This window comes from Myotis brandtii, unplaced genomic scaffold, assembly GCF_000412655.1.
Source record: "Myotis brandtii unplaced genomic scaffold, ASM41265v1 scaffold423, whole genome shotgun sequence".
Taxonomy (NCBI): domain Eukaryota; kingdom Metazoa; phylum Chordata; class Mammalia; order Chiroptera; family Vespertilionidae; genus Myotis; species Myotis brandtii.
The window spans coordinates 1,648,261-1,672,231 of NW_005366214.1; the positions used below are offsets into that span (position 1 = coordinate 1,648,261).

Here is a 23,971-nt window from a genome sequence, read left to right on the forward strand (position 1 = left end):
TAGCACATTTCGTTGACAAGGCTGTTTTAGAAGCAAAGGAACTATGTCAAGTGCTTCATGAGACTTGCATCCTCTCAGGACCTGCAGCCTCTCTTGGAACTTGCTGGCCATTTAAGAGACTCTCTGGAGTCGCAGTAAGGAGAAAGGACGTGGAAGTGGAGATTTGATGTATGTAGAACGATGTAGAAACAGTTTAAACTCTTTGTGAGCGCTGTGTTTAGCTTCTAAAACATTGAAATAAGTTAAGAAATATGTTTATGAAGGGAAATTTCTTCTATGTGTCCCATATGCAGACTTTTCTCTTGGGAAATTATTTAAGGGGAAAAAAAGGATATTTTTAAAGAAAGTAATACATTTCCTTTCTGTGTTGAAAATAATTCTAAGCTGAAGTCTTTCTGTAGGTTCTAGAGTAGGATTAGGGAAATCAATATTCTGATTTAAACACAGGTCCAGATATAATAATCAGAAACAAGCCACCCCTGTAGTGTCAACTTCAACAACACACTGACTTATGTCTAATCCCAAATGACCATCTCAATTTGAAAAAGTGTGTGTTGCAGCACAGGGCACAATTATCATTAAAAACCACACAAAACTTTTTTTTTAAAAGGATTTTATCCCAATTTTTTGTTTTGAAAAAATTGAAACATACTGAAAGGTTGAAAGCATGAACTCTATCACCCACCTAGATTCAACGGTGTTAACATTATGTCACATATGCTTTATTTCTCTCTCTGCACACGTTCCCTCCTCCCCCCGAACCATTTGAAAGTGAATCGCAGACATGGTGACATTGTACCCATAACTACTTTAGCAGCATCTCCTAAAAATAAGGACAGTCTCCAAATAACCACTGTTATTATATACTAGAAAGTTACCCACAAAGCTGTTATCATACACTAGAAAATTAACATTAATTTTCTCATAGAATCTAAAGTAATTCATATTAAAAACTCCAAGTTTTTCTTTAAAGTCAGGACCCAATCTGGTTAAAACATGGCATTTAATCTAGAATGGTTTCTACCTTTTTTCCTACCTATGATAGTGCCTACTTTATTTTATTTTTTTAAAATAAGAGTCCAGGCCAGTTTCCCTATGGAAAATATCACATGTGGAACTAGTAATAGTTTTGATATGCCTTTCAATAATTTAAAATCACAGAAGTAGCAGCCTAAGAACTTAGTTTAGTATATCAGTAAACGGATAGTTACCAAAGTGGTAAATGCTTTCACAATATAGAAACCACAGGAAATTTAGATAAAAAAGAATACATTTGGCAGGAAACATAATAGTATTTTGGGATCACAGTGTTTACAAGTTTTCTGGTTTTTAAATATTCCACAGTCAATAGAAAGGGAACTAATTTCTTTACCAGGCCATCTTTCCTCAGTGGATATGTTTAGCAAATGGTTGAGAATGCCAGTTTGAAGCCTGAAAGAAAAACTGTGGTTAAAGAAAACAGTTATTTGTACAGCAGATAGAGATCTGTGGAAACAGGGACCTTCACCTTTCTACCCACATGTACAGGTTCATATACGTTTTTTAGAAGTGGCTCTAAGAAGTAGACGTTTTCCTTGTTGCCCACTTCCCAGGCACTCTAATGTAGCTTTCTCCCTTCTGCTGTTGTCTGAATACTCCTTGAGATGATAATCTAGCAAAGTGTAGCTGGGGGGAAATAAGACAGCTTTTCCTATCCATCCTGAATTTAACTGTAATGAGTGCTTAGGAAAATTAATCTTTTCAAGTATCAAAAAGGAAGAAAGTATGGCCAAAAACCCAAGAATGTAAGAATTTACTTGAGGCAGGTAGTAATAATTCTCTAGTTGAAAATGATTTAATGAAACCTATAGTGTGGGAAGGCTTTACCAAGAGAAAGAAAGTGTAGGTCTAGAAGGGACCCCAGGAAGTCATTTCATATCATCCACTGCCTCAGGCATGCCAGTGTCCTAACCACCCAAGTACTGTCATTTTCTGTTCTCTCTACAGAGAGAGATTCATATATACACACTCCATAAACCCCCATCCTCATTTCAGTGTCTCATGAACTAAACCAAGTTAACATTCATTCTATACTGGTTTAATATGTGGACATTTGGTGTTGTGTACTCTTCCCTGGATATTGGAAACTGACCAGAGTCAGGGAAAATGCAGCCTAGGAGATCAGATGTTACAGAAGAACACAGAAGTTGGATTAAGTACCTCTCCCACATGAAACACACACACAATAGCAAAGGCACTGATAGTTATTCAACACTGACACATATGTTGACTGATGCATATGGCTCACTTCATCCTCATGTCCTTGATGAAATAAGTCCTTATCATGTCCCCATTTTACAAATGAAGACACTGTAGCTTAAAGAATGTAAGTGAAGCCGAGACGAAACTGCCACTGCAAGACAGAGCCGAGTGTCTAATTTAGGTATATTTGATCCAGAGCACATCTTCTTGACTACATGTGTGTGCATCCATTCCTACCATGGCTGTGCAACATAGTTATAGGATGAAATTTTGTAAAAGCATGACTAGTTCTTTGCCCACATAACCAGGAAAAACAATAGTTCAAGTATGGCATGTTTTATAGAAAGTAATTTTGATTTGTTTGAGTAGTTGTAATATCACCCAGCAAGATGGTTGGGTTCACTAAATTATGAAATTGTTCAACTTTTCTGTGCTTATTCATAAGTATGCTCTAATATCTATAAAGGACTCAAAAAGTCAGAGGGAAAAGGTAGAGATTAATAAAAAATTAAGGAAAAACCAAGATATAAAAATAACTAGAAAGTGAAAACCCTTGTAAACTTGAATCATTCACTCAAAAGATATTTATTGAGTACCCAACATTCTTTTAAATGCCAGAGATATAGCCCTCATCTTAATGGACAGATGGTAAAGAAATGTGCTGTGTGAGCGCATGCATATGTGTGTGTAATATATTATGTGGTGATAAATTCTGCAAGATAAGTGGAAGTAGTTCATTATTATATAGAGAGACTGGGGAAGACCTTGCTAATAAAGTGACATTTGAGTAGATCTCTGAAGGAAATGAGCAGGCCAGTTGTATGGCTATTGGGGACAGAGTGCTAGGCAGTGGGAACAGCAAAAGCAAAATCTCTAAAGGAGAAATTTACTTACAAGGAACAGCAAAGAGACCAGAATGAGTGGAGGAGAGAGAGTAAACTTAAAAAAAAAATACCGCTAATATTTTTTCTTTTATCCAAGTGCATCATCTTGTAGCTCCCATAAAGTGTTAGATAAAAATGGTAATAGGGGAATCCTTACCTTATTTTTGACTTTAGTGGAACTACAGTGGGGCCTTGACTTACGAGTTTAATTCATTCTGTGATGGAGCTTGTAACTCAAATTACTCGTATGTCAAATCAAAAAGTGAACGAGTGAGACACGTGATGCTGGGCTGATGTTGTGGCGTTCACTGTGATGTTCACTGCGCCAACTAGTGGTGGGGTATCTGAAGCTGGCTCGTAACCTGAATTTTAGCTCGCAACTCAAAGCAAAAAATTGGCCGAGAGATGGCTCGTATCTCGAAAAACTCGTTAGTCGGGACACTCGTAAGTCAAGGCCCCACTGTATTTCTAGCCTTTTCCAGTTAAGCACGATCTTGGCTTTTGGACTGAGATAGATAAGCAAATACCCATGTGTAAGTGGTCTATTGCTGCATGAGAAACCACACCAGAATTTAGTGACTTAAAACAATAATCATTATCTCAGGTTTCTGTGGGTTGACCAGATTTGGCTGGACAGCCTTTCTACTTTACAATATGTCAGTTTGGGCTGCAGTCTTCTGGGAGCTTGACCTTGTTGGAGCTTCCAAAACGGCCCACTTCTATGTGTGGTAGTTGGTGTTGACTTGTCAGGGAGCTCAGCTGGCACTGTTGATCAGAGTTTTAGCTCTCATTTTGTTTTTTTCATATGGCTTGGACTTCACAACATTGACATCTGGGTTCTAAGAGAAAGGAAGTTCTGGGTTTTGATGTATCAGAAAATCAATTCCTCTTCATTCTCTTGGTCAAAACAGACACAGGACCAGTCCTGATTCAAGGTTTGGGGAATGAACTTCACCTCTTGAGGGTAGAGTGACATAGTTATACAGGGAAGGGAGAAATTTGACAATGGTCATCTTTGGGGGCTATCATATAATCAATTCCCTATTGTTATTTAAATAAAAGTGTAAGGATTAATTATTATAATTCTTTTTCAGTCCTCATGAAGATGATCATACCACTTTTCTCCTTAGGCCTATTAATTTTATTAACAGATTTTCTAACGTTAAAATATCCTTAAATACTTGCCAGAAACCTCTCTTGCATTTGCCTTTATCTGACTCTTCATGAAGTACTTAGATTCTGTGCTCTGGACCAGGTCTATGGAGGCTTCTAACATCTTCAGATTATTCTCTTTTCTGGACTCTTTTATGTACATGGGCTATAAATATTTTCTAGGTGTATCCCTCACTTTCTTCAAAAAGTATATTTTTTGTTGGCAATTTTCGAGACCTATCACTAATAGGATCTCTCTCAGCTTCTTTCTACTCCCTTTGTTTCTTCTGAGAATTCTGTTGTTTTAGGCATCATTTAAAAATATTTTGAAATATATGTCGTGATTTTACTGAAAATACAGTTTGTATTTTTGTTTTCTATTTTTTTTTCTTTTGGAGGTTTTCAGGAAGAGGAAAAAACTAGATTTTTGCAATTATGGTTATATCAGAAGTCTCAATGAAATATTACTAATTTTACAGAAGTAAATATCAAAATATTAAATAGATTTTCACAAGCTCTGAATAAACATTTTAGAGTTGAAATTGCTTGAGAAGGGAAAGATTTTTGGTATTTATGGAACTCAAGGATGAGGTTATTATATGTTAATAATTTATCTTCTTTGGTAGCAAACACAGCCCTTTTCTGGAAAGCTAGAGGCAATTTATATTGCTCAGGGGAGAATTTATCTCCAGCCTCAACTTCCAACTATAGCTTAAAAATGTACCAATGATAATTATATAAGTGAGAAGAGTTGTTTAAGTGATAGTTGGATGCAATTAGGGAAAATGCTTTTTCTTGATGGGGTGCAGGGGCTGAGGAGGAACAAGGCTGGGAGTTAGCGAGAGTCCCCAGGATGTGGGTGTGGGATAAGGGTGATCCTGAACTTCAGAAGTCGGAGAATGCTAGGGAAATCAGAAAAGAAGCAGACAAAATCTTCCAAACAACCAACTTCTGCATTGATCCCAGTAGGGACTAATTGCACTTATTAACTACTCAGAATTTAGTATAAAGTAGGCCTGGATTTTCAGTAGGCAATAAATTGTTTGAGGTACATTACCAACAGTAAACAGTAAAATTACAATTATGTCTTTAGAATAGAGTGCTTTAATATCCAAATGTTCTTACTGTGAGTCTTTTTAAGGTAATAAAAATGGATTTACATGCTTGATTAGAAACTATTTTTTTCTGGTACTGCAGCTGGATGGCTTGGGCTGTGGAGACCCGTATACTCCCCTCCCACGTCTGCTGCTGAGATAACGCCAGCAGTTCTGAGGTGTTTTCCACCCACAAAAGCAACAAGCAGCCTGTGTGCGTGAGGTACAGCACACGAAGCAGAGATCTCTGGTCCTGAGCCTGATTTCTGGCACTGGAGCATCCATGCTGCTTAGGCATGTGTAGAGGAACAAATAGGATTGATTGCATTCCTAGGGATGTGGTCCTGGGGAAGGAGGATGTTTGGTTTTATGCCGTTGCTGTACCTTGTGACTAATTACTTCTTATGTCATTCTATACTTGTAGTGCATTTAATAAATAAAGTGATTTATTACAAATAAGAAAAAATAGCATTTGATAGTGTTTTCTAGCACACGAAATGTTTTCATGTGCATTATGTAATTTGTAATTTCTTAAGGATGTTTGGCTAGTACAGATTAGTTGCCTGGGGAACCTTACAACATTGTTATCAAGAAGACAGGTTTCTTCCTAGATAACTTGGTTTCAATACAAAATTTCATGTTAGAGAGAGTTATAGTGATAATAAATTTGCTCAACAAGATATTTTTAGAGGTACTCGGGGTAAAATTGAACTATAAAATGAGACTATAGAAGCTTTTAAAGAGTGTTTATGGATAATACCATCTTCTCTTAAAAACAAACAAACATGTTGCAGTCAATTTACGGGGATGAGATTGAACCCTGATCTGAAAAAGCAGAATTGTGTAAGGGCAATACCTGAGGAATATTACTATACTAGTGTCCTGGTGCATGGATTCGTGCACATTGAAAGGAAATTAATTAGAAGAAATATTTTAATATCGCTATTCGCCCTTTCTCTATAATAAAAGTGTCAACCAAATTCATGATCGAAATTGACAGATTGAAACATATGCGTGCGATTGGCGCATGTGCGAGTCAACTTAGCCTTTTATATATATAGAGTAAACTTGCTTAATTAGACCTGCTTTCTGATTTAGCTAAACTTTTTCCAGCCCAGTGAAGCACCCCAACTTCTCTTTCGGGTAATTGTCAGCAACACAGCAGTAAATATCAACATGAAGCAGATTATTATTGTAGATCAGGCAGGGAGAACAAAGGGTAAAATATTTAACTGCAGCAGTGTTTGACTATATATTCTGCACAGTGAGAAAACCTGTAGTAATTTTCAAGTTCCACCATTTCTTACTTCTTTTCAGTCGGGTCAAGTTTCTAAACTTTCTAAATCTCCATTGTCTTGCTAATGAAAAGAAAATAGCATTCCACTGACTCTCCTATCTACCTACTCCAGGACTTCTGTGAGGATCAAATGAGATGAGGCATGGGAAAACGCTTCACAAACATTTGGTTGAACTGTAAAATGTTTGCACCTGGCTATAAAGCAAGCCGTGTTCCTGGGCTGAAGAAACTCCAAGGAGGCTGTGACATCATTACCCAGTGCCAACAGTGACTGTTTCCAGGCTGGGCTGGGCTGTGGGCCGCATTTTGCGCCATGGCAGCGTCAGCTGTGATTTGGTGGGCTGTCGCTCTGGATTGGTGGTGGGGCCTGTGTTCTACTTGGGGGAAGCCGAGCATTGGTTTGTCAGTGCCAGGTCCGTGGTGCCATTTTTAAATGGCATATTTTTAAATGACCAGTGCACGTCATGGCATCTCCTGCATTGAGCGTATGTCCCCTGGTGGTCAGTGAGCATCATTGCTACTGGTCAGAGGGAAGGACGGACACTTAGCCTTTTATATATATAGAGAGATATATCTCCTTTCTTCTTTTTCCTATCAAGAGAGTTGGGGTCTCTCTCTCTCTCTCTCTTCTTCCACCCTTCCCCCCCCTCTCTCTCTCTCTCTCACACACACACACACACACACACAAACACCTCTTCTCTTAGAACATCCAGTTTTCTCATGTTACATGCATACACTGATCCAGTAGAACAGGACTCCAGGCAGATCCTGCTTTTAAACAGCACCTCTCTTGGGGAGTAAGGTGTTGTTACCTAGTCATGGATTCCAGGGACAAAGTATATCCTCTATTAGTCTTCATCCCTAGAATATAAGGATCTTGTTTCTGAGACTTGATATTGAAACAAGAAAAAAGCAGAAATTTGAAAAATAATAGAGGAGGATTGTTGTCTGTACCCAAGAAAGGATCCTGATGGATCCTTGTGGAAAAAGTACAAGGATTTGAGCCCAAAAGAACTTTGTCCTTGAAAAAGCACAGAGACAGTTTACTTAATTTTCTCTTTCCATAGATTTGATAGACATCGCTCAGGGGTGGACTTGCATTCTTCCTTCTGAATCACTGATTAACTCACCAAGGAAGAAACACTCAACCCTTCTTCATTCCTCTTCTATCACAATGTAATTTCCATAACTGAATTTCTGTGATTCTCACATATACCATTAAAATGCTTCTTACATTTTCCCCTTAATAAAGGATAACATTTAAATGGTATTAGCATGAAATCTGGCTAATCAGGAGCTTCTTGTCAAGTTAATACAGCACTGCCTTTCTTTGAGAAGAGGGGCCTCCCTGTCCTCAGAGGGGAAGCAAAGCTCATGTACATACCAAAGCAAGTTTAGGCTCCTTAAAAACAGAAGTAGGAGAACATGCAAAGACTCAATACGAACCAAAACCATTTTAGTGTGGCTCTTTCTTGAATATGTCATATATCTTTCAATAGTAGATTATTGATTTTAAGAACCATGAAAAGAAAAAAAATGCATTAAATCTTCCGAAGTCACCATTTTTGGTTACTTCATTTAAAGGTCGTTGGTGCCCCTTTACAAAGAAAGAGAAAAATGTGAACAATTTTTAATGGGCCAAATGGGTCATTCTGTGGGCTGATTCATCTCAACCTAAAACTGCTTCACTTGCTGCTCTTTTTCTCTGGGTTTTGAGCTAATTGCAGGGTTTGTGAAAGTAACCAGATGTTGGCTGTGAAAGTGGAACTAAGTGCCTCCGTCAATGGAATAGAAATTCTCTTCCCCATTTCATAGGCAATGGTCTTCACTGTTCACGACATGGTGACAGATGGGAAAGCTGAGGCAGTGATAATTTCACAGAGGAAAGCTATGATGGATGTACTAGCTCCTTGTTACAGTGAAAGCAAATAAAATGTGTTTTTTCAAATGATGTGTAGATCCTTTGAAAGCCATGCGTCGATTAATCTATATTCCTGACCTCCTTCCATAGCTTCCCTACTACTGTAAGCGCTAACACTTGGATATCAGTTGAAATTTTGGAAATGACTTGAGGACCCACATATATAAATAGGCACAATGTGAAATAACTTATTTTACTGTGTACATTACTATGCTTCAGGCTAGTTTATAATGTGGTAGGGTCCAAAATAACTCTTATGACCTCTTGTAGATACTTCAGGGTTTGTGTATAGGTTGGCATGAAGATTTATTTTTGTATCCAGAAAAATCCACTGAGTTCTAGATGGCCTTGGACCGAGTTCTAGATTACCCTGGAACATTTCTTTTTGCAAAACTGGAATTCAATCTGTGGTTACTGGTGAAATTGCTAAATAGCATGTTTGGCTGATGTACACTACTCTTAAGAAGGTTTTACTATGTTAACGGGTAGGAAGTGAATGAGGCATAAAAGTCAGTTAGGATGATTTGTAATCTGCTACATACTAAATCCCAGTAATACTAGCTTGTCTGTTACAATGTCAGCATGAGTATTCACTGCTATAAAACACAGTGATCTATGGTAACCACAGGGACCAAAATGTTTCCTGTAATACCAAAACATGTGTCAACCTAAGAACACATTATTTTCCTCATAACAAGGGGAAGAGATGCAAGATAGTGGTGATCAAAAAGATTATTTAGTCTAGACTTCTATATCCTGTTAGGGCTGCACCTAACCCTGTTGACAAGATACCAATTCCTGCCAAAAAATTACAAAAGCTACTGTGCCCTGGCTATGGGTTTGAAATACAAGTTGTTTGTGATGGACTTGAAGTGAATTCTTGAGGAGCTTCCCATTAAAAATGGGAAAAGAATGGGTTATATATTTAATGGGCGTTGGAAAGGTCTAGATGTATTTATTATCTCAGGATGACAAGGATGAAAATTTCCTTGGTCTTCAAATACATTAAGACTCATTATTCTGTGCATAATGAGGATTTCACTATCCTTGCTGAACTTGAGTGAGAGGAAGTGGCTTTGATCTGCCACCTGATTAATTTCACCTAAAAGGGAGGCTGGTATAGACAGTTATTAGGAGGGTAAATGAATAAAAAGAATAGTGTAAAACCTCTACAGCAAAGTTTGTGCCTAATGTTGACACTTAAGATTGAATATTCACTCTGTCTCTTTTGAAAATGTTGGTTAAAACCTGTTTATTATTGAATATTCTTAAGGCTCTTATTTACCATCTTGAACTATTGCAAGTGTCATATGAAATTCATTTTAGTTGAGAAAAGAAGCATTTAGGGCTCATAGAACAAGCTAATCCAATATGATCAGAGGGGAGAGAGAGCATAGCCATTCTTCTCCTAACAACTCTTACTTTGACAAGTGTAAAATGCCCCATTATTAATATATATGAACATGTTCATTGAACTTCTTGCAAGCATGGCAGCTGAAAATTAGTACACGTTCTAGAGAATGAATGGCTGCAATTTATAAACATCACTTATAATTCTTAAGAGGCTTATATCTGATATACATTAAGGAGATTACTGACTTACTGTTTTTTCCCTTAATTTATCTCATTATTTGAAAAAAATTGTACAGTACATACTTTAAGGATTTATATATATTTTTTTGCCCGTAGTATATGACATCTGAAAAACAGATATCAAATAGAAATCTTTAATATAATTGGGGAAACAACTTTTTGCCTAGTTAAATTATTCAGAATTCATAAGTTTGAAATTTGATTGGAAGCAAAACCTTTTGGAATTTTTTTTCCTAAAAAAATAAAATTGTTTTATATGTTTTAAACAAAGGCAGTACAATATTTCAGAATGCATGTTCATGATGCTTAGGATATATCCTTTTAGGATGTGGGAGGGTTAAATTCAACATAGAAAATTATCCTGACACTTCACACAGGCTTCTAACTTTAGTGTATTGCAGTGGTTAAGACTGTGAGATGCTTGGATGTCATTCATTCATTCATTCATTCATTCATTCAATTAAGCAGTCATTTATTCGGTAGGCATTGCTGGGATGTAGCCTCATTCCTAGGCATTGGGGACATAAAAGTAAATGAGACAGAAAGAACCTTGCCTTCATGAAGCGTACATTCTATGAGGAGATAAGCAATGGGCAATTAAATAAACGACATAATGACTACAGAGGGAATAATCAGGTTTTGAAAGGGAGCCAATTTAATCAGGGTGGTCTGGCCTCATTGAGGAGGTGACATTTGAACTAGGTAGATTTGAATATCCATTCTGACACTTAGCTATGTGATGTTGGACAAGTTACTTCTCTGAGTTTCAGTTTTCTTGCCTACGAAATGAAGATACTTATTACCTGGAGATAATGTTAGGCTCAAGAAAGATAGCAGTGGTAACACAGGGCTCGACACATATTAAATAACTAGCTAATTACTATTTTATTAAGAAACTGTAAATATTGCTGGGATATAAAAGGATCAGGAAGCAATTTTGTTCCTTATGGTGCATTCTGCTTCGGCCGCACAGATCATTGTTTCTCTGTTGTTGGCAAGTAGAATCACATTCTAAGTCCTGATTTACTAATTTGCTTTAAAAAAGCTGGAGAGGCTCCAAAGGAAGGCTTGGTTCCTCACTAGCAAGAGTGCTTATCAATTGGTTGTTCAGATAAGGTTGCCTGAGTCCCAGTTACGCAATTTCTGCCTCTTCCATAATTTACACGCTGTCTCTTTCAGGAACCAGGTTCTAGTCCAAGTTGAAACTTTTTGGACTCTGAGAAATTGAATTTTAGGCGACTTTCCATCTTTTTCTCCTTTTCCCCAAATGTGAGGTCAAAGCATGAAGAACAGAAGGGTTTGCAGAAGGGAAACAGATGTTTCTGTTCATTTCACAATAGTAGAGTTGGATGGAGATGGAAGAACTATAACAGCGTCCAAGACAGAACCCCCCCAAACCACCCCAAGGATTTCAGGCTCCTTCCTGTTTTTTAAGACTCCTTTGCTCCAGAGGGTATGTGTTCTCCGATTTCCCTCAGTGACCCTTCTGAAGATCTGACAGTCTTGCTGATTATTGTTTTACAGGCAGCAGGCTCAGCCCACAGCCATTCATACTAGTACTTATAAAGCTTTGCTAATCAGGACTGAGGCTTTTCTCCCAGCAGCTCATGCTTGGTGCACCCAAGTTAGCCTGGTTAGTCTCTCTCCTGCTTGGTGCACCCAAGGTAGCCTGGTTAGTCTCCCTCCTGCTTGGTGCACCCAAGGTAGCCTGGTTAGTCTCTCTCCTGCCCTGGTTTATAGTCCCCACTTATCTCTGTTCTGAGTCTCAGAGGCTTTCCCAGCCTCCCACCAGCCTTCTCCCAACACGTTCTAGTTCTCAGCCTTGCATGTTCTCTTTCGTTCTGGGTCTCTGTGTCCCAGCCATGGGTACAGATCTTTTTGGCAAGCACTCTGGTCCCTCATTTAGGAATTTCCTAGCTGTTTTTGAGCAGCTCTGAAGGCCTCTTCTGGTTTTATACATTTTCTCCTGTTAGAAACTATCAAGTCAAGAAATTATATATATATATAATTACATGTTATATTTATTTATAGAAATAAATATAAAATTTGTTGTTTTATATATATACACACATTATTCATAGATAAAATTATATATGTATAATTTATATATGTTAAATGGCTTTTTTACTGATTGATGGTTGATTATAGAATTGTTCCTCTTAACTTTATTTATAGGCACCTTTATAGCATAAAGAAGGGTTTTTTGAATTTGCTAAAATTACATTAGATCAAACTATGAACTTACAATCTCCAAATGGTTTTGAACTCTAACATGGGAGTTTCGTAGGGTTCATCTGATCAGGAATGCCTAAGGTGCTTATAGAAGTTTATATTTGCAGCTCTATTTCTTAGTGGGTCTGATGTAGCAGCCCTGGATGACCAAAGACTGCATTTTTAACAAGCAGGTTTTTCTGATGACCAGGCAAACTTAAGAAATACAGGCATGTCATTTGTAGTTGAGTAAACACCTGACTAAATGTGATGGTTAGGGCAGTTTATATTGTTATGTGGGTCTAGTGTATTTAATGTAAAATCTATTAAAACTGGTTTGCTCTTTCTTTGGGCCTATAGCTCACCTCTCTTACAATTATGTGTGGCCGAGGGTCTAATTTCTCTCCAATGAAATGTGAACAGAACTGGTGTGTAAGCAGCTTGTGGACCTGGCCCACCCATTACTCCTTGCCTTCACTCCTTCATATCCTTTCATCTCTCACTGTCTAGATACAGAGCACTACCAAGTCCTAGGCAACAGCAGAGTCACAAGATGGAAAGAAGTCCATCCATGAATGACCACATGGAATGAACCATCTCACCAATGTGAATACTTGCTCAGGTCTGTGATCTGAGCAAGAAATAGAATTCTAATAGTTTAAATCCCTGTATATTAGAACCTATTTGTTATAGCATCCTATCCTATCTTGTGTGCTGCCCTCATTAAAAAAAACACACTTAAAAAGTGTTGGCTTAGCCATTAAGTGGCAGGTGATAAAAAAACAACAACACAGAACAGGCTGGAAAGTTAAAGATCTATGTTCTTCTGTGGAAAAATATTTTACAAGGCTGTTGTCTGTGAAACATGGAAGATAAACCTAGTTCCTGCAGAGTTTATAACACTCAAAGGAAAGGTTGGGAAGTGCCAGAATTCTTACTGTGTTTAGCAAGGTGTTACAAGGAAGAAAAGAGCTGAATTTGTTGTTTTTAAAGCAGAGATAAATAGAACACATATTAATGGCCTTATACAATTGGAAAATTGATTATTTTAAAAGATATTTATTTATTGTCCTGACTGGTGTGCTCGTGGTTAGAGCATCATCCCGAGTATCAAAGGCTTGAGGGTTTGATTCATGGTCAAGGGCACGTGCCTGGATTGTGGGTTTGCTCCCCCCCTCCCCTCCTCACAACCTTGGCACATTGGGACGATGCTTTGACCAACTGAGCTACCTGGCCAGGGAAAATTGATTATTTTGGGATTCACAAATAAAAGATACAATTAAAAAAAGGTTTGAGCAAAAAAAAAAAAAAGGATTTGAGCAACAATATTCATTTCTCCATTTAAATAGGAGAATCATCTCTGGGTCAGAGATAAGACCCAGCAAGTATTGCCCTTCTATCTAAGCCTACTGCTTCATAGGGCCTCCAGGTTGCCAAGGTTAATTTGAGAGCAAAAGGCATTGGTTAGAGGAAGCAGACAAATAACACATGTTTAAGAAATTATGTCTAGAAAAGACACTTCAGTCTTAGATGTGGTTGCTGACACATGGAACTTACCAGAAGCCCAGTAAATTTTGGAGAGAGTTGTATTTCCAAAGAAACGTCAAGCTTGGATTAAATATGCTATGACTACAAAAAAACCCCCCAAAAACCACGTGAGCCCCCAAACTGCACAAGTAAGAAACAGGCTCTGAAGTTGTGCAGCCCCCAAGGAAAACATACCCTCTAAGGTCCGATTCAGATGTGAGTCCTTGAGTCCTATGGATGAGGCAGAAAAACCTCCTGAAGAGCCTCGCCAGAGAAAGTCAAGAATAATGGATGAAGGAATGCCTCTCAGACAACAGCATTAGGATCAATTCCCCCCACTTCCAGGGCAGGGTCTTCCCTGTGTTTGCCTTCAGGGGTCTGTTATTGCTATGTGTCACCCATTCTTCCCTTTTCTGAAAGGGGGCTGGAATATTTTAGTTATCCCATCCCCATCTGTCATTGTCCAGGGGTGATTGTACATATAGGACAGATAATTAGTCTTCCATTGGACCACAGGAGCCACATCTCCATCAGATGGAAAGGACAGTGTGCCACCTGCAGACGCTGGACTTTGACCTGCTTCAGTGACAGGATGGGACCCCGGGTGGTTCCTCTTAGGAAAAGGGTGAGTTTGTTTTGCCTGTGGGAAAACGTGTGCAAGGGTATTTGGTGACTGGAGAGTCTGATGCAGGCAGAGATGGCTAGTTTCCACCAAAATCCATTCTTCCCTCTTTTGGCCATGTAGGTGGGCTTCATTTCCCAGCCTCGCTTAGAGGGAGGTGTGGCCTTGTCACTAAGTTATCCCCTCCGGAGTGCTACTAGAAATGATGCCTGTCACTTCCAGACCTGGCCCATAAAACTTTCTATTCAAGTTTCTCCATGTTCTTTCTCATTAGGCTGCTTGGACGCAGATAACTGGAGATCCTAGGGTCACAAGATGCAAGGAGCCCAAGTCCCTAGATCACCACATGGAAGAAAGCAGCCCCACTGACTCGAATGCCCGCCCAAGACCATAACATTAGCAAGGGACACCCTTAACTGCGGTGTGAATCCCTTACATGTTTGGGTCTGTTTGTGATAGCAGGCTAGCTAACATTGGCTTTTTGATTAATGTTATTAGCTTAAACCGATACACTGCTTACTTGTTTGTTTACTGTTTCATGGCCTTCACTTCTTCCTTTGCAAGGTATCTGACCTTGGGCAAATTGGTAAATATCTTTGTGCCTTGATTTCCTCATTAGTAAAATTGGGAAAATAGTAGCACCTCATAGGGTCATTGTGAGGAGGAAACCATCGATGTATGAAAATACAAGTGGGACTGAAGGACTATAGGAGTGTACAGTTGTCGTTATTGCTATTAACACACACATTCTTGTGGCGTTTGGGTTTCATAATTAATACTACCCCATACTGAGATTGGGAATGATGAACACCCTGAATGAAAGCTGTATTGTGAACCAAGACGAAATGGAGAGACAGTCTCTGTTCTCTTCCCTGTCCTTTCCCGAGAGGCCTTGTGTTGTCCACCTTTACCTACATTTGTAGAACAGGCCGACTGTATCCAAAAACACAGACATCCAGTGTACCGAGCCCAGTTCGCTATTTGACTCACAAAGAGAGAGAGAGAGATGGCAGATTTTGGGAAAGCCATCCCAGAGATAAAATACTGTTTACCTGAAGCCCAACCTCAACGGGCAGTTAAGTAGTAAAATTTATGACGCATTTCCTAGCTGGTCAGCGAAGGGAGCCAGGCTCTGTGGAACTAGAAGCCTCAGTTGCTGGGAGCCTGTCCGCTGCAGCCTGAATTGGTTACAATCCTTGATTTGTGGGCAGCTAACACTGGGAGGTAGGCAGGTTCTGCAGGTGTAGTTTCTAAACCTGGGAGCATGGCTTTTCCTGAGTCACTCTGGTCGTAGATACTTAATTTTCTTTCTTCTTCTTCTTCTTCTTTTTTACACCTGAGAGAAGCAGTTCACAACTTACCACCTCTGCACTATACTTTTGCTTTCTGAGTATAATTTCTACCCCTGGAGCCTCTGACCCTGATGGGTCTAATAGGCATCACAGTGTAGACTGTGGAAGGAACTAGCCATATAATTCCTGTCACTATGCCTTTGGTGTAGCCTCCAAGAGTCCAGAAAAAGCATTAGACATACATCACAGTGCCGCAAAAAAGAGATATTGGGGGTTTGGATACCTACGAGACAGGGTTTTGAGCATCATTACATTTAGAAGGAATAGAGTGAATGATTCCACTGGCCCATTCTTGTCTCCCCTTTCACTAATTTCTTTTAGATTTGTGTCTAAAGTTAAAATCCTGGTGATTTATTTTAATGTCCCATGAGAGTTGTTTAGGTTTCCTTTTGGCTTACAAAACATGACCCATTCTCCAGAGACTCTCAGGTGTCTTTAGAAGGAACTAAAGAGAAACGACTGAGTAAATGTTCTCTAATGGGCAGAACTGTATCACAGCCCTGTAAAGGCCTGGAGCTTTTAAAATTTTCACTTTTTCTCTTATGTTCCCTCCTGCAAATTGGATCCACTTCTGCTTTGGTCATTAACGTTATGATTGAATCTGCCTTGAACCCATCACCATTTAATTAGGTGGAAAAAGTTAGAACTGACTTTTAGCTCTCTGTGAAAACTTCCTTTTACATATCACTCAGTTGATAGAGCAACTAGATTCCTCCCCTTTTCCATGAATTGTGTTAACTTCCTGCATAGGCAGCCTGAGTTTGCAAATAGTGGCTTAAAATGAGTTTCCAAACACAGGTAGACTCTCAGGTGTCTTTAGAAGGAACAAAAGAGAAACGACTGAGTAAATGTTCTCTAATGGGCAGAACTGTATCACAGACCTGTATAGGCCTGGAGCTTTTAAAATTTTCACTTTTTATTCTCTTATGTTCCCTCCTGCAAATTGGACCCACCTCTGCTTTGGCCATTAACGTTATGATTGAATCTGCCTTGAACCCATCACCATTTAATTAGGTGGAAAAAGTTAGAACTGACTTTCAGATCTCTGTGAAAACTTCCTTTTACATATCACTCAGTTGATAGAGCAACTAGATTCCTCCCCTTTTCCATGAATTGTGTTAACTTCCTGCATAGGCAGCCTGAGTTTGCAAATAGTGGCTTAAAATGAGTTTCCAAACACAGGTGGTTTTCGACAAGCTCTAGGAAGGATGGGTGATAGAAGAAAGAGCCACAAACAAAATCAACTCTGACTCTGAGAGTGATGGAAATGGTGCATGAGGTACATCTTTTCCAGATTTCAGCTGAATGGGCTTATTTCACGCACCCACACACATAAACATACAAACCACGGTCACAGTCTAACTCAACATGCACTCTGACTAAGCTCAAAATGAACGTGCTATCCTTTTGTCTTGTGAAATACTATTTGCTAGTACTTTCTCAGGGATGGGTCTGCTACAAAACTCAAAGCTATAGACAGGATAAAGATAGAATGGGAGAAGAAATGTGGTTGTTCATGGTAAGCTGTGAAAGCTCTGGTTGTTAGGGCATGTTGAGCCATCCTGAGGGGAGTGGGGAGCAGGGCCCAGAGATATTTCTTAGGTACACCTATAAAAGGCATGAGTGACCCTTTCTACCATCATTCTACTGCCCCCAAATTTTAGTCCTAGCGGGGAGAAGTAGTCAGGTTTGAGATATATTTTGAATGTTAAGGTATTGGCAGAGGTTGGATGGAGAGGAAGGAAGGCATGGTCAAAGGAAGAAAGAATTTAAGGAGAGTACCAGCTTTTTTGTTCTGAGCAACTGGGTTCATGTATTTCTATGGGGAAGCCTGCGGGGGAAGTAGATTGGGGGAAACAAAAAGTTCTGTTTGGGTCAGGTTAAGTTTGAGATGCCTGTTAGATATCCAAGTGGACAGTTGGATATCTGAGTCTGGGTCTCAGGAGGTTATTGGGGGCAAAGTACATATTTGGGAGTCATCTGTGTCTAAGTAATATTTAAAGCCACAACACAAGATACAATCAGCCAGGGCATGAGTGTAAATAAAGAGGGCCAAGGACTGAGCTCGAAGGTATGCTGGCACTTAGTGGCTGGGAAGAGATGGAGGAAGCAGCAGAGGAGATGGAGAGAGATCTGCCAGTGAGGGCAGTAAAGACCAGGAGAATGTGGTGTCTCTGAAACCAAGTAAAGAAAGTGTTTCAAGGAGAGTAACAAACTGTAAGAAAAGACTCCAAGAGACCAAGTAAGAGGAGGACTGAGCACTGAACACTGATTTGGCAAGACATGGCCCTTTCCCTCAAGAGCTCACAGCACAGTGAGATTGGGAACCTAAGATAAATTGTTATCCAATGGTGGAAGTTGTGTTCTAGAAATGTTAACACATTTCTGGAGATGGGTTAAAGATGGAGCAAGGAGCTCCCCTTGGAGAGTCAAGGAAAGCGACACGGAGGAGATGTACTTTTGGATTCTGGTACATGGGAAAAAGGGGAAATTATTAAGTCTCATAAAACTGAAAATTTTTTTTTAGTTGGTTATTGATTTTTCTATAATCACTCATGCACAACTGATATTTCCTCTCCCAAGTGAATATCCCACTATTATAACTCCGTGTGTACATATTTATCAATTATCAATACTCATGATAACTATAAGGCCAGTACACATACTCCATCACACCCTACTCCATTTGGAGGCTATTCTTGGAATTATATTTTTCTTTGTTATAGTCTTTATCTTTTAGTGATATTTTAATTCCCTTTTAAAGGTGTGTGTAAGTGAAGAGACCCTATTTTTAATAATAATAGCTATGATGTACCTACCACCTACCACTGTAAGGCACTGTTCTAAGAACTATATGTATTAATTTATTCCCCCCCCCCAAAAAAAAATCCTAATACCTCTGTTATGTCTTTTATTCCTTTTGTGATAATTGAGGCACAGAGAGGTTGAGTAACTTGCTCAAGGTCACACAATAATGGCAGAGCCAGTATAAGAACCAGGCTGTCTGGCTTCAGAGCTTACCATTTTGAGTGGTATGCTGTACTTCCATCCTTACTATTATATCTCTACCTTCCTGTGGTGGGCATCTATTAGGGAAACATATTCAAGGGATAGGCTATCTTTGACTTGAACTACAATTTTCTAAAGATTCAGTACATCAGTTGCATGCAGGTTGTCATTTCAGAATAGTCTGGTAGGACACAGGGACTGGATACTGGTTACTCCACATGAAGAAGAGAGCATTATCTAGTTTAGTTTTGTTTTAACAATTGGTTATAGATTCTCATGTGTAAGAATTTAGCTCATAGATTTAGAGGATGGTGTTAAAAGGAGCTAGAGTCTTTGTGATGGAGGAGATCCCTCTATTGATGGAAACGTTCACTTAATTACTATCCTAGATGTATTGGCTCATGTCTTCATTTCCTTTGTAATCTGATTGAAAGCATATGAAAAGATTGCATACTTAAAAAGGTACAAAGTGCCAGGCCAGTGTGGTTCAGTGGTTGAGTGTTGACCTATGAACCAGGAGGTCATGGTTTGATTACTGGTCAGGGCACATGCCTGGGTTGTGGGCTCAATCCCCAATGAGGGGCATGCAGGAGGCAAGCAATGATTCTCTCTCATCATTGATGTTTCTATCCCTCTCCCCTTCCTCTCTGAAATAAAAAAAAATGTATTTTAAGAAAAGGTACAAAGTATAAATTGGAACAACAATGTTTGGCAATGCCTACTACTCTGAGAGTGATGGAAATGGTGCATGAGGTACATCTTTTCCAGATTTCAGCTGAATGGGCTTATTTCACACACCCACACACATAAACATACAAACCACAGTCACAGTCTAACTCAACATGCACTCTGACTAAACTCAAAATGAACGTGCTATCCTTTTGTCATGTCTTGTGAAATATTATTTGCTAGTACTTTCTCAGGGATGGGTCTGCTACAAAAGTCAAAGCTATAGACAGGATAAAGATAGAATGGGAGAAGAAATGTGGTTGTTCATGGTAAGCTGTGAAAGCTCTGGTTGTTAGGGCATGTTGAGCCATCCTGAAGGGAGTGGGGAGCAGGGCCCAGACATATTTCTTAGGTACACCTATAAAAGGCATGAGTGACCCTTTCTACCATCATTCTACTGCCCCCAAATTTTAGTCCTAGCGGGGAGAAGTAGTCAGGTTTGAGATATATTTTGAATGTTAAGGTATTGGCAGAGGTTGGATGGAGAGGAAGGAAGGCATGGTCAAAGGAAGAAAGAATTTAAGGAGAGTACCAGCTTTTTTGTTCTGAGCAACTGGGTTCATGTATTTCTATGGGGAAGCCTGCGGGGGAAGTAGATTGGGGGAAACAAAAAGTTCTGTTTGGGTCAGGTTAAGTTTGAGATGCCTGTTAGATATCCAAGTGGACAGTTGGATATCTGAGTCTGGGTCTCAGGAGGTTATTGGGGGCAAAGTACATATTTGGGAGTCATCTGTGTCTAAGTAATATTTAAAGCCACAACACAAGATACAATCAGCCAACAGCACAGTGAGATTGGGAACCTAAGATAAATTGTTATCCAATGGTGGAAGTTGTGTTCTAGAAATGTTAACACATTTCTGGAGATGGGTTAAAGATGGAGCAAGGAGCTCCCCTTGGAGAGTCAAGGAAAGCGACACGGAGGAGATGTACTTTTGGATTCTGGTACATGGGAAAAAGGGGAAATTATTAAGTCTCATAAAACGAAACGGATAAATTGTTATCCAATGGTGGAAGTTGTGTTCTAGAAATGTTAACACATTTCTGGAGATGGGTTGAAGATGGAGCAAGGAGCTCCCCTTGGAGTCAAGGAAAGCGACGCGGAGGAGATGTACTTTCGGATTCTGGTACATGGGAAAAAGGGGAAATTATTAAGTCTCATAAAACTGAAAATTTTTTTTTAGTTGGTTATTGATTTTTCTATAATCACTCATGCACAACTGATATTTCCTCTCCCAAGTGAATATCCCACTATTATAACTCCGTGTGTATATATTTATCAATTATCAATACTCATGATAACTATAAGGCCAGTACACATACTCCATCACACCCTACTCCATTTCGAGGCTATTCTTGGAATTATATTTTTCTTTGTTATAGTCTTTATCTTTTAGTGATATTTTAATTCCCTTTTAAAGGTGTGTGTAAGTGAAGAGACCCTATTTTTAATAATAATAGCTATGATGTACCTACCACCTACCACTGTAAGGCACTGTTCTAAGAACTATATGTATTAATTTATTCCCCCCCCCAAAAAAATCCTAATACCTCTGTTATGTCTTTTATTCCTTTTGTGATAATTGAGGCACAGAGAGGTTGAGTAACTTGCTCAAGGTCACACAATAATGGCAGAGCCAGTATAAGAACCAGGCTGTCTGGCTTCAGAGCTTACCATTTTGAGTGGTATGCTGTACTTCCATCCTTACTATTATATCTCTACCTTCCTGTGGTGGGCATCTATTAGGGAAACATATTCAAGGGATAGGCTATCTTTGACTTGAACTACAATTTTCTAAAGATTCAGTACATCAGTTGCATGCAGGTTGTCATTTCAGAATAGTCTGGTAGGACACAGGGACTGGATACTGGTTACTCCACATGAAGAAGAGAGCATTATCTAGTTTAGTTTTGTTTTAACAATTGGTTATAGATTCTCATGTGTAAGAATTTAGCTCATAGATTTAGAGGATGGTGTTAAAAGGAGCTAGAGTCTTTGTGATGGAGGAGATCCCTCTATTGATGGAAACGTTCACTTAATTACTATCCTAGATGTATTGGCTCATGTCTTCATTTCCTTTGTAATCTGATTGAAAGCATATGAAAAGATTGCATACTTAAAAAGGTACAAAGTGCCAGGCCAGTGTGGCTCAGTGGTTGAGTGTTGACCTATGAACCAGGAGGTCATGGTTTGATTACTGGTCAGGGCACATGCCTGGGTTGTGGGCTCAATCCCCAATGAGGGGCATGCAGGAGGCAATCAATGATTCTCTCTCATCATTGATGTTTCTATCCCTCTCCCCTTCCTCTCTGAAATAAAAAAATATATATTTTAAGAAAAGGTACAAAGTATAAATTGGAACAACAATGTTTGGCAATGCCTACTATGTGCAAATGATTGCATTGGGTATAGTGGCTGTGATTTCTTGAGAGCTAAAATCATTGAGTAGCCAAAATCTTTAAGATGCATTGATGTTCAAATAACAAGTATATGCACAATTGAAATATAAAATAATTCGACTCTAGTGGAATTTAGTGGTAGTTCAGCCTTTGATCTCTAATGTTTTTGGTTTTGTTTGTTTTTTATTGGCTGACTTTACCTGTAAAGATGGTGTTATTCTCTTTCTTTCTGACACTACACTGTAATTGCTTCACCCAAGGATGGGGATGGGATACATATGTTTCAAAAACACTTGAAACCTCTTCCTTTAGGAGATTTTGAGTTCCACCTTTGATCGAAACGTTCTTGAAATTAGGTACCAGCCAGTTTTCCTTTTCTGGCAGAAAGAGGATGTGGAATAAGTAACCTTACAACTATCCTAGTAACTTTAAGTCACAGACCCCATAGTTTCATAATTCATTTTTTCCCCTCAAGGTGAAAGCCTACCTGTTCTCCTCTTTATTCTATTCTCATTAAAATATTCTTCCCTGGGCATAGTCATTATCCTAAATAATAAAAGGCTAATATGCAAATCGACTGAACGGGGGTGGGGGGTGACTAGTCGCTATGATGCGCACTGACCACCAGGGGGCAGACGCTCAATGCAGGAGCTGCCCCCTGGTGGTCTGTGCACTCCCGCAGGGGGAGCGCTGCTCAGCCAGAAGTCGGGCTCATGGCTGGCGAGTGCAGTGGCGGTGGTGGGAGCCTCTCCCGCTTCTGTGGCAGTTGGACATCCCCCCCCAAGTGCTCCTGGACTGTGAGAGGGCGCAGGCTGGGCTGAGGGCCTCTCCCTCCACCGAGTGCACGAATTTCATGCACCGGGACTCTAGTATTTTCAGAAAAGCTTAAGGGAGCCCGCATTCAAATTTGCTCTTAATTTCTACAAATACAGAAAATTGCTGGGAAATGGACACTGTGGCTCTCTCCCTGTCTGCTTTGTAATATTGCCATAAGCCATGTAAGCCGAGGAGGGGCGGGGAGCCTTAGGTGATTGTTTAGCTCTGGAAAGAAGCTACTTCCTGCAGAAAGAGGCTTCCAAACGGCCACATAACAAAGCCAACACTCACACAGGTTTCCTGTGGGCTGCTTCCCCTCTGGGGAGTCTGATCCAGAGCCAAGGGGAAGGAAATGCTCCTCTTACAAAATCTCAAATCTCTGACAACTCACCAAACCGCTCACTATTTTAAAAAGTTATAAAATCGAGGCTGTTGTGAACTTCTGAAGAATTTCAGGAACTTGCTTTTAAGAAATTAAATAAGACTTGTTTGGGAAACTAAGAGAAAAAGAGTAAAATGGAAACATTTAGATAAGAGATCACATTGATAAGCAGTCACACTACAAACTTTAGAGTGCTTACAAATATACATACCTGGAAGGATTAAGTCGTGACTACAGTATGTTAACTATCACGCTTTAAACTATTTTATCCCCAATTTTGTCCTTTGGGGACATACTTTAAAAAGTTTCAGATTTTATTTTATCTTTATTTTTACTTTGTAAAACCTATCAATCAAAAATGTTTCTTTTCCTTCAAGATACAGATCGCCTGATAGATTTTTAAACCCTTTTATTACTCTCCCCCCACCCACAACCCCAAGAAAATCAAAGTATAGTAGTACAGCACCAAATTGTTACAGCAACATTAAAATTCTGCTGCTTATTATTCTCAACATTTTCATTTCTGAATGGCCCATGGTGAATATAGGAAAAGTGGCAAGAACACTTCTTTCAACAGTTGTGTGATTAGTGGTGATTTCTTTCTTTTTTTTTTAAAAAAGAATTGCGATGCAATTACACTACATTTTAAAATATTCACAATAAAAAAAAGTTGATGAACCTCAGGCGCATTTCAGGGGATTTCCCCAGTATTATTCATTTGATTTTACAGGGGGGGGGGGGGGG

At 39.3% G+C, this 23,971-nt stretch overlaps 1 protein-coding gene across 1 annotated transcript in view; it reads right to left on the reverse strand.

Moving 5' to 3' along the window:
• Positions 1–23,971, reverse strand: part of RHOJ (ras homolog family member J) — an 84,601-nt gene that overhangs the window by 59,339 nt on the left and 1,291 nt on the right. The window lies entirely within an intron of this gene.